This window comes from Artibeus jamaicensis, unplaced genomic scaffold (assembly GCF_021234435.1).
Source record: "Artibeus jamaicensis isolate MK-2021 breed Jamaican fruit bat unplaced genomic scaffold, CSHL_Jam_final contig_797, whole genome shotgun sequence".
Classification (NCBI taxonomy): domain Eukaryota; kingdom Metazoa; phylum Chordata; class Mammalia; order Chiroptera; family Phyllostomidae; genus Artibeus; species Artibeus jamaicensis.
In genome coordinates, this window is record NW_026521977.1 from 1,439,657 (window position 1) to 1,455,311 (window position 15,655).

At 43.2% G+C, this 15,655-nt stretch overlaps 1 long non-coding RNA gene across 1 annotated transcript; it reads left to right on the plus strand.

Moving 5' to 3' along the window:
- The first annotated feature begins 3,330 nt into the window (after nt 1-3,330).
- On the plus strand, nt 3,331-11,923 carry LOC119040771 (uncharacterized). Its single transcript, XR_005080920.2, has 3 exons — nt 3,331-3,467; nt 7,730-7,913; nt 11,637-11,923. It is a non-coding gene; the product is annotated as an uncharacterized LOC119040771 (long non-coding RNA).
- Nucleotides 11,924-15,655: the final 3,732 nt, after the last annotated feature.

The window sequence follows — 15,655 nt, forward strand, 5'->3', positions numbered from 1 at the left end:
CCTCTTGCGGAAGGGGCTGCGCTCCCCAGGCGAGGGCTGAGCTCCCGGGAGCGCCCAGGCGAGGGAGCTCGAGGGCAGGACATTCTTCGTGTTGCAACCGCGGGTGACAGCCACCCACGCCTGGGACCCTAGGGACTCCATCCAGAGACGCTCACCCGGAGCGACCCCAGTGACTGTGTCTGGCGCCCAGCCCGCATTGGTAAATCTTTGGACACGCGCTGACAGTCTACGTCCGGAAGCCCGGTCATAAATGGAGACTAAAAGTTAAACACATGTGAGCCAGCCAGTGGCTGCAGCATTTCCGTGGCAAAACCCCCGGAAAGCACGGTTGGTTCCCCCAGGGCCTAGGGTCCTCCAAAAGCCCTGCGCCCAGAAATGCCTGGGACCTGGAGCGGAGGACTGGCCTCCTGGACCCACTTCTCTTGGAAGAGTCTAGGGGAGACAGCCTTGCTGCGGGAATAGGGGACCTCTGCGTAGGATGCCCCACTTAACATGCTCCTGAACGTGCACATGCGTTTACCGTTTCTCTGGAGAACATACACAATACCAACAAGTCTCTGAATTCAGTACTTCCTTTCAATGAATTTGTATCCGCTCATCACAATCCAATCAACAGACTCGAAAAATAGCGCACACACATTGTACGCATGGGATGTAAGACATGGTATTTATTCAAGACCAGCAGAGGTTCTTAAGGGAGGTCCAGGGACAAGTAAAAGGGTCTAGGACTTAGGGGTCCACAAAACCCCTGAAATTGTTTCAAAATTTGAGTTGATGTGCATTTTTCTAGGATGAAGTTCCATAGCTTTCATGACAACCGAGGAGTTTATTACAGATAAACTGGTTAAGAAAGGCTGGCCTGTCAATACTCAGCAGTTTATGGCTTTAGAACCCTTTGCACTAACACCGAGGGCCCCTGAGAAACGAGGCCCGCAATCTGGACCCAGTGCAAGAGCTTGGCTCTCCTGTGAGTGTCAGGAGGGCTACACGTGGCTATGCCTCCCTCTCCTCCTCTGGCCCCTCACAAAAACTCCACTTCGTACCGTTGGTTTCAGTTTAAAGCCAAGTCAGGCTCAAGTAAGATTTACTTCTGCATTTCTCTGAGCTTAAATAGAAATAACCCTCCAGTGGGTTTTTTTCTTTGGAGTTAGTCATGCAAACGCTCTATGCCTCACTTACCACCCGGTCAGTGCACGGGCCTGGCCCAGCAGCCCTCTGCCCCCATGGGAGTCTCTGCGGCACTTCGGTGCTGACCTCACTGGGCTGGGATTTTCCTCAGCCAATGTGCCCACAGAGTTAAAACATGTTCCTTTTATGGAAAAAAGAATACAAGATTTTTTTTTAATTATGAAGAAAAAAACCCAAAACCACACATAACCCCACTAATAAGCCTAACACAGTAACTAATTTTGTTTTTAATAACAGCTGTCACTTACTATATTAAAACATTCTGCAAAATATAACCACATTTGGCATTGCTGTGATTATAGTAGTACAATAATTATATATGAAAAACTTCTGTTTTATGACATTCTACTCTTTCTTAACATACTATAAACATTTTGCTGTATTCACAATTAGTTTTTAATGAATGCATGCTTTTCCACCCTACAGGCACACTTCGTCACTACCCTTTGCTGTCCAGTGAGGCACTTCAGGTCATTGGGGCGTGTGTGTGTGTGTGTCTGTATGTGGTTGTGCATGATGTTATTACCATGAACTTGTGTTCAGAGAGTTCATGCTGAGGTCTCTTTTCTCTGGCCAGCTTTTGTTGTCATGATAAACTTTTAAGCTCCAGAAAAGCCACGTTCCATTCATTCATCCATCCAGCACGTATTTAACAAATGTCATCTATATGATGGACACTGGTCCAAGCACTGAGAATACAGAAGTGAGTGGAACGAAGTCGCTGCTACTACGGAGTGTATAGTCCAGTTAGGGGAGCCAGACAACGATGACAAGTGCGACAAAGAGAAATGAGGCCGGGCAAGGACGGTTGAGTGTACCCTGTTTTGTTTTTTTTAATAGTCAGGGGACATCTTTTTGATAAGGTGACGTTTGAATAGAGACATGAAGAAAGTGAAGAAGCAACATTTTTGCAAATCTGGGAAAAGGCTTTCTAGACAGAGGAACACCAGTGCAAAGGTCCTGAGGCCTTGTGTATGCTTGGCATGTTAGAGGAAGCCCGTGTGACAGGAGTGAAATGAGAGGGAGAGTGAAAGTGGATGCAGCTAGAGAGGTGGGTTGTGCATGGTGAGGGGCCACACCCTGTGGGGCCTACAGGATTTTACTCTGAGATCAGGGGTGATGAGAGGGTTTTGAGCAGAGCAGTGAGATGCTCTCACTTACCTTTTAAAAGAATCGATTTAGTCATGTGGGGAGTAGACTGTCAGAGTGCAGAGACGTTTATAAAATGCAGGTAAGTGATGGTGTGGTTCTTCGGACCAGGGTGCAGTGGTGAAGGTGGTGAGCATAGCGTGGGATGGTTGCAACAGGATTTGGTGCTGGTTTAAATGTGAAGTTTGGAAGGAAAAGTCAATGGTGACTTAAAGGTTTAGGAAGAATGGAGTAGCCATAGAGTTTTTAGTTTTGTTGTAGTGTGTTTATTTATTTGTATTTTGTAGAGGGAGACAGGGAATTAGGGATTTAGCTTTAGACATGCTAAATCTGAGATGTCTGTTAGAAAGTTAAGTGAGTAAGTCAAGTAGGCAGTTGACTTACTGGCAGCTTAGTGGAGAAGTGAGAGACAATTTTGGAGATGTCAGTGAGCACTTGATATTTAAAGTATGGAAAAGCATGAGATCCAGCCAAGAATTCCCTCCCCAATCATTGATCCAGCTACCTACTCGACATCTCCACATAGATGCTTAAAAGCCAACCAAGATCAGTGTGTCCAAACCCAAACATCTGATCCTCCCCTGCTGCACCCACAGCCTCCTCATCTCAGCTGATGAGAGTGCCATCCTTCCATCGCTCAGACTGGCAATCACACTTTACTGTTTCTCATACTTCCCCATTCAATATGTCAGGAAATCCTGATCCTGTTAATTCTGACTTCAAAATAAATCCAGAATCTAATCCAAACGTTTCTCACCACCTCCACCATTATCATCCTGGTCAGGGCCGCTATGAGGTCCTTCTTGCCTGGGGTACTGCAATAGCCTCCTAAACTTCCTCTCCTTCTACAACCCTGCCCCCACCAGCCTATTTCTTAACACAGGAGCAAAAGGGATTCTTTTTTTAAAAAATTTTTATGTATGAGAGGGGAATAGAGGAAGAGAAACATCGATGTGAGAGGGAAGCATTGATCAGTTGCCTTTTGCATGCACCCCAACTAGGGGGCAAAACCCATAACTCAGGCACGTGTCCTGAATGGGAATGGAACTGGTGACCTTTCACTTCGAGACATAATGCCCAACCAACTGAGCCACACCAGCCGGGGTGCAAGAGGGATGCTTTTAAAACAGGTCAGTGTAAGTGTCTCTGCCTCAAACTCTCCCACCGTCTGCTGTTTCACTCACAGTAAAATAGAAAATCCTTGTGCTAACTCACAAGGGCCTAGGTGGTCTGACCTAGGTCCTTCGCCTTTGCCCTTTTCTGTTCTCTTCATGGTTCACTTTGCTCCAGCAAACACGGCTCTCCTTGCTGTTCTTCCAACGTGTTGGACACACTCCTGCCCCACTGCCCTCTGCTAAGAATACCCTTCTCTCAGCTTTTCTCCTTGTTTTATTCCATCACCTTCCCAAGATTTATCCTCAGGTCTCACTTTCTCAGTGAGACTGCTTCTGGCCACCCTTTTTAACATACGACACCTTTCAACCTGCACTCTGATCCTGCTTTCTGTGCTCTGACTTTTTCTTTTATTTTTTAAAATTATATTTTATTGTCCTGGCCAGTGTAGCCCAGTGGACTGACTGTAGGCCCGTGAAACAAAGGGTTGCCAGTTTGATTCCCAGTCAGAGCACATACCAGAGTTGCTGGCCAGGTGCCCAGGAATGTGTGAGAGGCAACCAGACATTGATATTTCTCTCCCTCTCTTTCTCCTTCCCTTCCCCTCTCTCTAAAAATAAATAAATAAATAATCTGTTAAAATTATATTTTGTTAATTATGCTATTATGATTGTCTCAATTTTCTCTTTTTCCACCCAACATCCTCCACTCTCTCAGTTAATCCCCACATGTCCATTGGTCACATGTACATGTTTCTCGGCTACTCCATTTCTCATACTGTACTTTACATCCCTGTGGCTATTCTGTAACTAACTATTGGAACTTCTTAATCTTCTCACCTCTTCATCCATTTCCTCACACTCTATCCCATCTGGCAACCATCAAAACACTCTCTATATCCATGATTCTGTCTCTGTTCTTCTTGTTTGCTTAGTTTGTTTTTAGATTCAATCATTGATAGATACGTATTTATTGACATTTAAAAAAAGATTTTATTTATTTATTTATCTTTAGAGGGAAAGGAGAGAGGGAGAGAAACATCAATGTATGGTTGGCATTTGTGCATCCCCTGCTGGGAACTGGCCTGCAGGAAACTGGTCTGCAACCCAGGCATGTGCCCTGACTGGGAATCGAACCGCAATCCTCTGGTTCACAGGCCTGTGCTCAATCCACTGAGCTACACCAGCCAGGGCTTATTGACATTTCTTATTAATAGTTTTTACTTCTTTTTCCTAAATAAATTTCTTTAACATTTCATATAATAATGGTTTGGTGATGATGAACTCCTTTAGTTTTTTCTTGTCTAGGAAGCTCTTTATCTTTCTTTTGATTCTAGACCACAGTTTCGCTGGGTAGAGCAATCTTGACTGTAGGTCCCTGCTTTTCATGACTTTGAATATATCTTGCCACTCCCTTCTAGCCTGCAATGTTTCTTTTGAGAAATCAGGTGACAATCTTATGGGAACTCCTTTGTAGGTAACTAACTGCTTTCCTCTTGCTACTTTAAAGATTCTCTCTTTATGTTTTCATGGGCCTCTTTGCATTCATCTTGTTTTGGATTCTCTTTGCTTCCTGGACTTGCATGTCTATTTCCTTCACCAAATTAGGAAAGTTTTCTTTCATTATTTTTTCATGTATATTTCCAATTTCTTGCTCTTTCTCCTCTCCTTCTGTCACCCCTATCATGTGAATGTTGGAACACTTGAAGTTGTCCCACAGGGTCCTTATGCTATTCTTATATTTTTGGATTCTTCTTTCTTTGTTGTTATTTTTTTAATTTAAAGATTTTATTTATTTCTAGAGAGAGTGGAAGGAAAGGAGAAAGAGAGGGAGAGAAACATATGTGAGACAAACATCGATTGGTTGCCGCTTACACACCCCTAGTTTGGGACCTAGCCTACAACCTAGGCATGTACCCTCACCAGGAATCAAACCTTCAACCTTCCACTTCATAAGCCAGCACTCAGTCCACTGAGCTACACCAGCCAGGGCTCTTCTTGTTGTTCCGATTGTTTTTTTTTTTTTTTTTGCTTCCTTAGGTTCCAAATCATTGATTTGATTCTCTGCTCTATCTACTCTACTGTTATTTCTCTGTAAATTGTTCTTTATTTAAATTAGTGTATCCTTCATTTCTGACTAGATTTTTTTTATGCTGTTGAGGTCCTCATAAAGTTCCGTGAGCATCTTTTTAACCAGTGTTTTGAACTCTGCCTCTGATAGACTGCTTCATTTTGTTTCATTCTTTTTGGAAATTTTGATTCGTTCTTGTATTTGGGTCACATTTCTTTGTCTCCTCATTTTGGTAGCCTCCCTGTGTTTGTTTCTATGTATCAGGAAGAGCTGCTATGACTCCCTGTCTTGGTAGCATGCATGGTCTAATGTAGTAGGTATTCTGTAGGGTCTAGTGGCACAACCTTTCCTATCACCCAAGCTGCATACTTGAGATGTGCCCCTTGTGTGGGCTGAGTACACCCTCCTCTCATAGTTGAGCCTTGATTGCCATTGGCAGGTCAATGAGAGGTATTAACCCAGACCAGTTAGCTGCAAGGACCGGCTGTGAACACTAGCCACCAACCTCTGCCCTCCATGGAGGATTAGCTGTGCAGGGGCAGGGTGGTGGTGTTCTGATATGGTCTATAGCTGTTCACTGGGTGCACAGGCTCTGGTGTTTCCCAGGTGGTGCAGATGAAGGTCAGCCCCAACCTATGTTCTGCTCAGTACCACCCTGCATGAGTTACAAAGCAGTGTAGAGGTGGCTGCTACTTGTGTTGGGCTTGTTGATTTCCAGGTGAAGCCAAGCTGTGAACCTAGGCTAACTGTTGCTAGTGCCAGGCCTGGAGCCACTTAGCAAGAGGTACAGAGACTGGGGGCTCACTGAGGCTGCCTGGTGCTTGTTTGAGAGAATTTAGGAAGTTGTGAAGCATGAGCCAAGACCAACAATTCACATGGAAAAGCCACTGTTAGCAGCTTGGATGCACCCATAAATTGGATGTGGCAGACCCCAGGGGATCTTCAGGGCAGGGCAAACAGTGTTAGCCAGGTTGGTGGAGTCTCATATATGGTACCCACCTACTGGTTCTATGGAACTGTGCGGAGAGGGTTCAGAAAAGGAATAATGGCCTCTGCCTACCTTTCTGTCTGGGAGAAAGCTGTCCCCCAGCTCTCACCTTGATGCCAGTCACTTCAGCTCCTCCCTGTGTGCCACTGATGCCTTTCAAGCTGCTACCCCAGTGCTGGAGTTCAAAGGCAGTGAGTCTGAGTGGTGAGATTGTGTGTGGATTCTTTAAGAGGAGCTGCTTGGGACTCCAGAAGTTTCTTCCATTAATTCAATCCCTGCTGGTTTTTGCAGCCAGAAGTTATGGGGACTTATCTTCCTGGCACTGGAACCCTGGGGTGGAGGCCTGGTTGGGGCTGGGACTCTTGACTCTCAAGATATCCCTCCCAAATTTTTATTCATCACACATGGGTATGGGACTGACCTGTTTCACATCTCTGACCCTCATACCCATCCAGATGGATGTGGTTTCTTTAATTTCATAGTTGTTGGACTTTCACTAAACTCAGTTTCTGATGGTTCTGAGTGATGGTTGTTCTGTATTTCAGTTGTAATTTTGAAGTGGTTGTGTGAGGAGGTGAGCTGGGTTTATTTATACCTCTATCTTAACCAGACTCTATCCTTCCTTCCTCTCTATCTTCTTTTTTTTGTACTTTTCATCTTGCAGCATCATATAATAAATTTATTTGCAAATGAGTTCTTTTAGAGCAGGAATATTTGGTTTGTCCTTTTTGTTTACTGGTGTGTCCCAAATGCCCAGAACATTTTCTGGAACATGACAAATGCTCAGTACATGTTCATTGAATGTATTAATGAATGGTTGACTGTAGAGCATAAAGAGATGAGTCTGATGGTCTCCCAGGCAGCCTGTGATGTGGGAGTAATAGAAGATGCCAAGAGTAGGTATAATACTGAGACTCTTTCTGGGCTGGGGGAAGAGTACCGATAAAAAAAAATATAAGGACCAGAACAAAGGAAGGGAATGGAAGAATATTAAAAGAATGACAATCTTACAAAAGTGGAAGCTAGAGAAACCATGTAGTTATTATTTCATTCATTCATTCATTCCTTTAGTAAGTCAGTCGTTCATGCTTTCTGTGCACCTACTATGTGGAAGATCAGTGTTGTGTCCAGTGCTCATTTTCCTGAATTAAAATGTTAAGTGTTCAATTGGATGAAAATGCGGTGTATTCTTTGAGCAGGATATTTGTGTCTGTCTCATAGGGCCAACAGCTGCCAAACATCTCAGAGGTGGGAAAGTGAAAGAAGAGTGAAGTGAATTGGCTGAAGTTCCTTCGAAGGGTACAACCGTGGAATCAGAACTCCAGAGCTTCCTGCGTAGGGCTGCTGTGTAGGCTGAATCTCTGTGACATCCCTTCCTGCCTTCCTCCTTTGTGAACTGTCTGAGGTCAGTCAAGCCTTGAGGCGGGACATGCTAGCTGGAGGAGGGGTTGCTGAAAAGTCTTACCAATTAGAAATGAGAGATTCATTTGGGTTAACCAGCTGGGTTTTCTAAAGTGCAGGTCCCCAGAAGGACTGAAATAGATGGGAACCGGGGTAAGCAGAGCCCCGTGGGGAGGGCATTCTGCCTGCTGGGGCTGTGCGCAAGGTCACTGGGCCCCAGGGCCAGAGGCAGCTGGGAGCATGCAGGGTGTGGCAGCGACATCCTCCACTGCCCTGAGTGTACGCGTGTGTGCACTGCTCATTCTGTGTCCTCTCCCACTTGGGGTCTATAAAACTCATCCCATTTTGTAACTGGTTATTTTATGGAAAATAGATTAGATAGCATGAAGGGGCTAACCTTTCATATCTTACACTTCGGTGTTATTTGAATTCTTAAAATGAGCGAGAGTTATTTTTTTATTTAAAAAATTGGTGGTGGCCGGTGTGGCTCAGGTGGTTAGAGGGTTGTCCCATAACCAAAAGGTCACCAGTTTGATTTCCAATCAGGCCTTGATTCTCCTTTGCAGTGTGGATCAGTGTTTAGCTCTCTCCCCCTTACTCTCTCAAATGAGAATATAACAAACCTTTAATTTAAAAAAAAGCTAAAAAGAATTGATGGTGGATGGGGTCAGGGTAATAAAATCACCTGGTTTCAAAGAGGTCCTGCGATCGAGTACTGATACTTGGACTTAGGCTTTCAGGAAGTTAGTCTCTTTAAAAAAAAGATGTTATGTATTTATTTTTAGAGAGAGAGGAAGGGAGGGAAAAAGAAAAGGAGAGCAACATTGATGTGAGAGAGAAACATCTATCAGCTGCCTCTTGCCCACACCCCAGACCAGGGACAGAAGCCACAACCCAGGCATGTGCCCCAACAAGGAATCCTAGGAATTCAACTGGCGACCTCCTGCTCTGCGGAAGGAGGCCCAACCAACTGAGCCACACCGGTCAGGGAAAGTTAGTCTTATTTTTTAAAAAGGACTATAGGGATTAAAAACACAGACATGCAAATAAGCCAGCAAATATCACTATTGCTGACATCTGTCCCCTCACTTCCACCATTGGTGATTCTTCCTCAGTTTTGGTCTCATTGCCTTTCTCCAGGCCTGTAAACTCCGCAAGGGCAAGGCTGTGGTCACTATTTGATCCCTGGATCATATGTAGTACATACACTTTCCAGCACAGAGTGGCCAGTCCATCAATAAATATTAAAAGTGAATGAGCCCTGGCTGATGTGGCTCAGTGAATTGAGTGCTGGCCTGTGAACTAAAGGGTCATCAGTTCCGTTCCCAGTCAGGGCACATGCCTGGGTTGCAGGCCAGGTCCCTAGAAAGGGGCACACAAGAGGCAACCACACATTGATGTTCCTCTCCCTCCTTTTCTCCCTTCCTTCCCTATTATCTACAAATAAATACATTTAAAACAAATTTTTAAATAAGTGAATGAAAAAAGGAAAAATAGAAAAATAAAAAGCAAAAGTGAATGAACTATGGCAACAATCTCTTGTCAATCTGCCTGACTGTAGTTTTACATTTGATACTAATTAAATTTAGCAAAGATTACCGATGCCCTTAGGAGGCCAGGTATTTCCTGCTATTTTCTTCAGCCAGCAGTCTTCACACTTTTTAGCTTCGGTATTCCCCAAATAAGTTTTAAAATTTGTATTATAATTTTAAATAAAGTGAAAAGATATAATTTCTGGCTTGTTATATATATTGACATTTAAAACTCTTTAACACTTTTTTAAAAGTATCTAATGGAATCTAAACATGATGGCAGCTTGATGCCCACCACTATTCTTTGAAAAAAGAAGAGACAAACAAGGTTTCCTTGACGTTGGAATTTTGTCTTGTGTCATTTTCTCCTTAAACTGGTGAAATACCTGTACTTTCTCACAAAGAGTTTTACCCTGATGCAACATATTTTTATTCTTGAATGTTTTTTATTGATTATCTTATTATTCTTTTCTGCAATAACAAAATATATGTGAATTGAAATAAATAATATTTTCTTTGATCAATAGATTATAGGTGTTAAATTTCTTCTGGATTGAATTAGTATAATTAGTAGTGCACAATGGTCAAAACAATATAAATATGTTATAAATTATGATCAATAATTACAATATGAAAACAAAATTTCAGAGAAAATTTCCCTCTTAATGAGGTGGATGGGCCTTGTAGACCTTGAGAAAGAAGATGCCTACTGAGAAGGGCTTCTTGTGGCCTAACTGGGCTCAAATTTAAAGAAATAGCTCAGCAGCCATTGCTACACAGAGGCCTCTCACACAAACTGCACTTGAGGGAGAAGCCTGTAATGAACCACCTGCCTTTGCACTGAACTGCTGGCCTGCACTGTCTTCCTTCCATCTAAGCTAGTCCTTATATAGGAGTGCCTGTAATCCTATTTCAACCAATAGGATTGAGACATTCCCCATCCAATTGGAGCTGTGCAGCTACATCCCCCCCCCATCAGCATCTTCACCAACCAATCAGAGAAATTCCCTTCTGACCAATCAAACTGTGAGTATTTGGAGTTCTCATTTGTATGAGAATGGACCAGTCAGGGGTCAGAGGTGGGGACTTCTGTCTGTATAAGCTGGCTACCCTCTGGCTTGGAGAGTGTACTTTCCCTTTGTACTGAAGACTGGGTTTTGTTTCCCAGGTTGCAGCTGAAACATCTCCTGGAGCAGAGCAAAGCAGAGTGGAGCTGCTTAGCTGAAGAGGGACCCAGGGCCTCTTCACAGCTGTGCTGCTTTTTAATTGAGCTATAACACTATAGAGCTATTCCATGGCCAGGCTGTATCACAACTGAGCTGTTTTGCACTGAATAAAGTTTCCTTCTTCACAGCACACCAAATTGGGGATTCCTGCTGGTGTTGAGTTGGCACCAACAACCATCAGTTAATAGCCTTTGTTTTTATTACTCCAGGTATTGGTGGTTAAATATTACTTTGTTCACATAAATAAGTAAATGGGAATGAAGACGGTTTTGTTTTTGCAGACTTCCTCAATTACTTGAGCCCCTTCTGAGTGATATGCCAAAAATCACATAGCACTCTATTATCAAAAATTAGTTTTAATAATCTATCAGCTGACAACTCAAGTTTCAGTTGTGTTGAAAACAAAGAACTGGAAAGCATCTGATTTTCAAAAGGATTTGTTGTCCCATTAGGCTCATTAACTTTTCAATTTCTGGGAAGCTTACTGAGAAAGTCTGTACCAAGACTTAAGAAATTAATGGTACTTGTATCTTGTATTTTTTCATGTAGAGACACCTTATTTAACCCAATATACTCAGAAATATTTGGGAACATAAAAATATTAATTTTAGCATGCTTTGCTAATATAATTTTTTAATGAAGTGCTTTTATCTTATTATAGGCCTTAGGTATAATTTGCCAAAACATCAGAGCTGCAGAGTTGACTTATTCAATCTAAGAGAAATCACCGCCATTATGAAAAATTGGCAAAAACAGTGTATTATCAAATTAATCAGCAGTCAGGCTTTGTTTTTCAGTTTCAGTGAATGTATCGTGTTTGCCTGTGACAAACATATTTGGTCTGAATTATAGTTCTAAATTAGATGGCTAGGTAAAGCAGAAATACTTGCCCGGAGTTTGCACCTGGCTGATGTAAGGTGCTACCACTCTGTATTTCCTTCTGAACTTCTCTCTGCTTTGCTCTTACAGGATTCTGTCCTTGAAGCAACATATTCTCTCAGAGCATTCAGGAGATGGAAGAAGCAATAAAGTTTGCCATCATTCCTTGTTCCCATTCTTCCATATACTGTATATAAATTGGAACGTCTCAACAAGTGCCATATTACCCTGTTTCCAATTCGAGGCTTCAAAATTGACAGAAATATGTGTAAGATAGGGAAAGACATGAAGTCTGCTATAGGTGTTTTGTTGAAAGAGATGAATTTTTTATATCCTGGGTCAATTTACTATGTAAGATTCAGAATGTGTGAGAGACCCCTTCGTCCTTCTTTCCTTCTCTTTCTTTCCTTCTCTTTCTTTCCTTCTCTTTCTTTTCTTCTCTTTTCTTTTCTTTTCTTTTCTTTTCTTTTCTTTTCTTTTCTTTTCTTTTCTTTTCTTTTCTTTTCTTTTCTTCCTTCCTTCCTTCCTTCCTTCCTTCCTTCCTTCCTTCCTTCCTTCCTTCCTTCCTCCCTTCCTTCCTTCCTCCCTTCCTCTCTCTCTCTTTTTCTTTCTCACCCCTAGACATTTTTTCATTGCTTTTACAGACAGAGAATCATCAATGTGAGAGAAACATTGATCAGTTGCCTCTAGTATGTGCCCGGGCTCAGGGTCATATGCACCTGGCTGGGGATCTTACGCACCCAGATGTACCTGCAGCCCAGGCATGTGTCCTGACCAGGCCTCTCAGGCCAAGTCTCTATTCCTGACCAGGAATAGAACCTGCAAACTTTTGGCCATGGGGTGACACTCCAACCAGCTGAGCCACACCAGCCAGGGCAAGAGATAGACTTTTCTTTTGTAAAGAGAAGGGATTGTGATGGTGGGAAAGGACAACAGGCAGAATGGTGTACCCTGGCAGTGCATCCTTAGATCAGTTTTAGGCAAAAGTACATATGGAAGTCAAGGACCCCCTTAAACTGGTCTCCTCAAACTATCCGTGTCTGCATACCTCTCAAAACCCCAGTTTAAAGACCACCATCTCAGTTCTGATCACCAACTTGTAGGTTAGAAGCTGGAGGGAGCGGCGTGACAGGGAATGTAGGCAGTTTGAAGAGGCTGACAGTCATCAAGAAAATAAGGACCTGAGCCCTCTAATTACAAGGAGCTGAATTCTCCCAACAACGTGAGTCAGCTTGGGAAAAGATTTATCTCTACAGTCTCCATAAAGGAATCCCCTCAACACGCTGGTGCAGCCTCTATGGGACTGAACAGAAGACCCCATTAAGCCAGACTGTCGGCTGGACTTCTGACTACGGAACAATGAGATAAACTAAATTACCACTTAGTTTGTGGTAATTTGCTATGGCAAAACTGAAAATAAACACATCACACTATAATTATTTGACCTTATTATATTCTGAGGTATTGACCCCACCACTTTATGACCTTGGTCAGCCCCCTCATGTTTTTATTTCCTTTCATTTTTAATTAAGACTTTGTAGTCTGGCATTCTAATCATTCCCTTATAAGTATCCTCAGCTCTCTTGTTATTTTCTTCTACTGCAGTGCTGGTCAGACTGGACTTGGCACAGCACCAGACTCACCTTGAGGGCTTGTTAAACCTCAGTTTGCTGGACCTTGCTTGCAGAGTTTCTGATTCGGGAGGGCTGTGGTGAGGCCTGAGAATCTGCATTTCTTACCAGTTTTCAATGATTCTGATGCTGCTGGTCTGGAGACCGCACATTAAGAACCACTGCTTGGCTCCAACAACCAGGACTGAACCCTACCGTGTCTTTTCTGCACTTACAACCAAGCAGGCAGATGCTCCTCAAGAAAAATTACTGACTGAGCTGACTGCTTCCATTTAAGTTTGCGATTACAGGCCCCAGATCGGCCCTCAGTAACTGCCTGGCTGTCCTTTCGAATTTCCCTAGTACGTTCTCTATCTTCCTCTACATTCTGTCTGTCCTCTCTTCTCTCATCTGCACTATCGATTCTCTCCTCAGCAGAGAACCTCACCTCCCACACATCAGGGAGGAACCAGAAGCCAGGGGACGGGAACTCCCTCATCTTCCCACCACCGAGGCTCTAACTCTGCTGGAAGCCACTCTCTCCTCCTGTTCAATGGAAGGAGACGTCAGTGGCCAGCCTCTACTCCTCTGCTCTGCATCCCATTGCTCTCACGTCTCCGAGAACTCTGCTTCTCTAATCCCCTCCTTTTCCCTGTGTGATTGATTGGTTCAATCTGGATTATTCCTCGTATCCCCATTTTAACCCTCCCTTGACCTTATATTCTCATCTAGCCACCATCCCATTTCTCTCCTCTTGTTCACAGTAAAAAACTATTGAAAAAGTTGTCAACTTATCATGTTTTTACCTTCTCACTTCCAATTCACTCTTTTAAGATATATGTGGGAGATGTAGTTATTTGCTAAATAAATATTACATCAGATACTTTATATTTGTTGAGCATTGTTCTGTGGTCCTGGCTCTCATGAGTTCATGGACCAATTCCTAAACACAGCATTGATAAGTGACAAGTGCTGCACAGAAAACAGAGGGATGTGGTGGTTGGTATGACTCATAAGGACATTAAAGAAATATAGAAAGAGTTCTGGCCAAGCAGGAGGCGTAGGTATAGCTTTGCCTCCTTGCACAACCAAAAGAAGGACAACAACAAATTTAAGAACAAAAAATAACCATACCTGTCAGAAAAATCGAACTGTATGGAAGTCTGACAACCAAGGAGTTAAAGAAGAAACATTCATCCAGACCGATAGGCGAGGCGGAGAGGACATGGCAAGGCAGCAGCTAAAGGACCAGGCAGGAGAGGTGGTAGCTTATGGTACCACATGTGCGTGCAGATAAACTGGAAGGAACAACTGGGGATCGAGACAGACTGTGCAGCCCAGGGTTCCAGTGTCTGAAAAGAAAGCCTCAAAACCTCTTGCTATGGGGATTGTGGCAGCGGGAGAAACTGCCAGCCTCATAGGAGAGTTCGTTAGAGAGACCCACAGGGTCCTGTAACATACACAAACCTACTCGTTCCAGAATCAGCACCAGAAGGGCCCAGTTTGCTTGTGGGTAGCAGGGGAAGGGACTGAAAGCTGGCTAAGAGCCAAGCAAGCAGCATTGTTCCCTCTCTGACCCCTCCCCCACATATAGAGCCACAACACAGGGAAGCCGGTTGCCCCGCCCTGGCGAATAACTAAGGCTTTGCCCCTTACAACGTAACAGGTGCACCGAGACTAAGATATATGCCCCAAATGAAAGAACAGATCAAAACTCCAGAAAAACAACTAAGCAACATCAGAAGTACAACTAAACTGTAGAACAATGTGTCAGACGCAGAGTTTAAAACACTGGTAATCAGGATGCTCACAGACATGGTCGAGTATGTTTGCAAAATAGAGGAAAAAGTGAAGGCTATGCAAAGTGAAATAAAGAAAAATATACAGGGAACCAACAGTGAAGGGAAGAAAACCAGGACTCGAATCAACAATCTGAAGCAGAAGGAAGAAATAAACGTTCAACCAGAACAGAATGAAGAAACAAGAATTAAAAAAAAAATGAGGCTTAGGAACCTCTGGGACAACTTTAAATGTTTCAATATCCAAATCATAGAGGTGCCAGAAGGAGAAGAAGAAGAACAAGAAATTGAAAACTTATTTGAACAAATAATAAAGGAGAGCTTCCCCAATCTGGCAAAGGAAATAGACTTCCAGGAAATCCAGGAAGCTCAGAGTCCCAAAGAAGTTGGACCCAAGGAAGCACACACCAAGACACATCATAATTACATTACCCAAGATTAAAGGTAAGAAGAGAATCTTAAAAGCAGCAAGAGTAAAGAGGGCAGTTACCTACAAAGGAGTTCCCATAGTGTTATCAGCTGATTTCCCAAAAGAAACCTTATAGGCAAGAAGGGGCTGAAAAGAAATAGTCAAAGTCATGAAAGGAAAGGCCCTACATCCAAGATTGCTCTATGCAGCAAAGCTTTCATTTAGAATGGAGGGGCAGATAAAGTGCTTCCCAGATAAGGTCAAGTTAAAGGAATTCATCATCACCAAGCC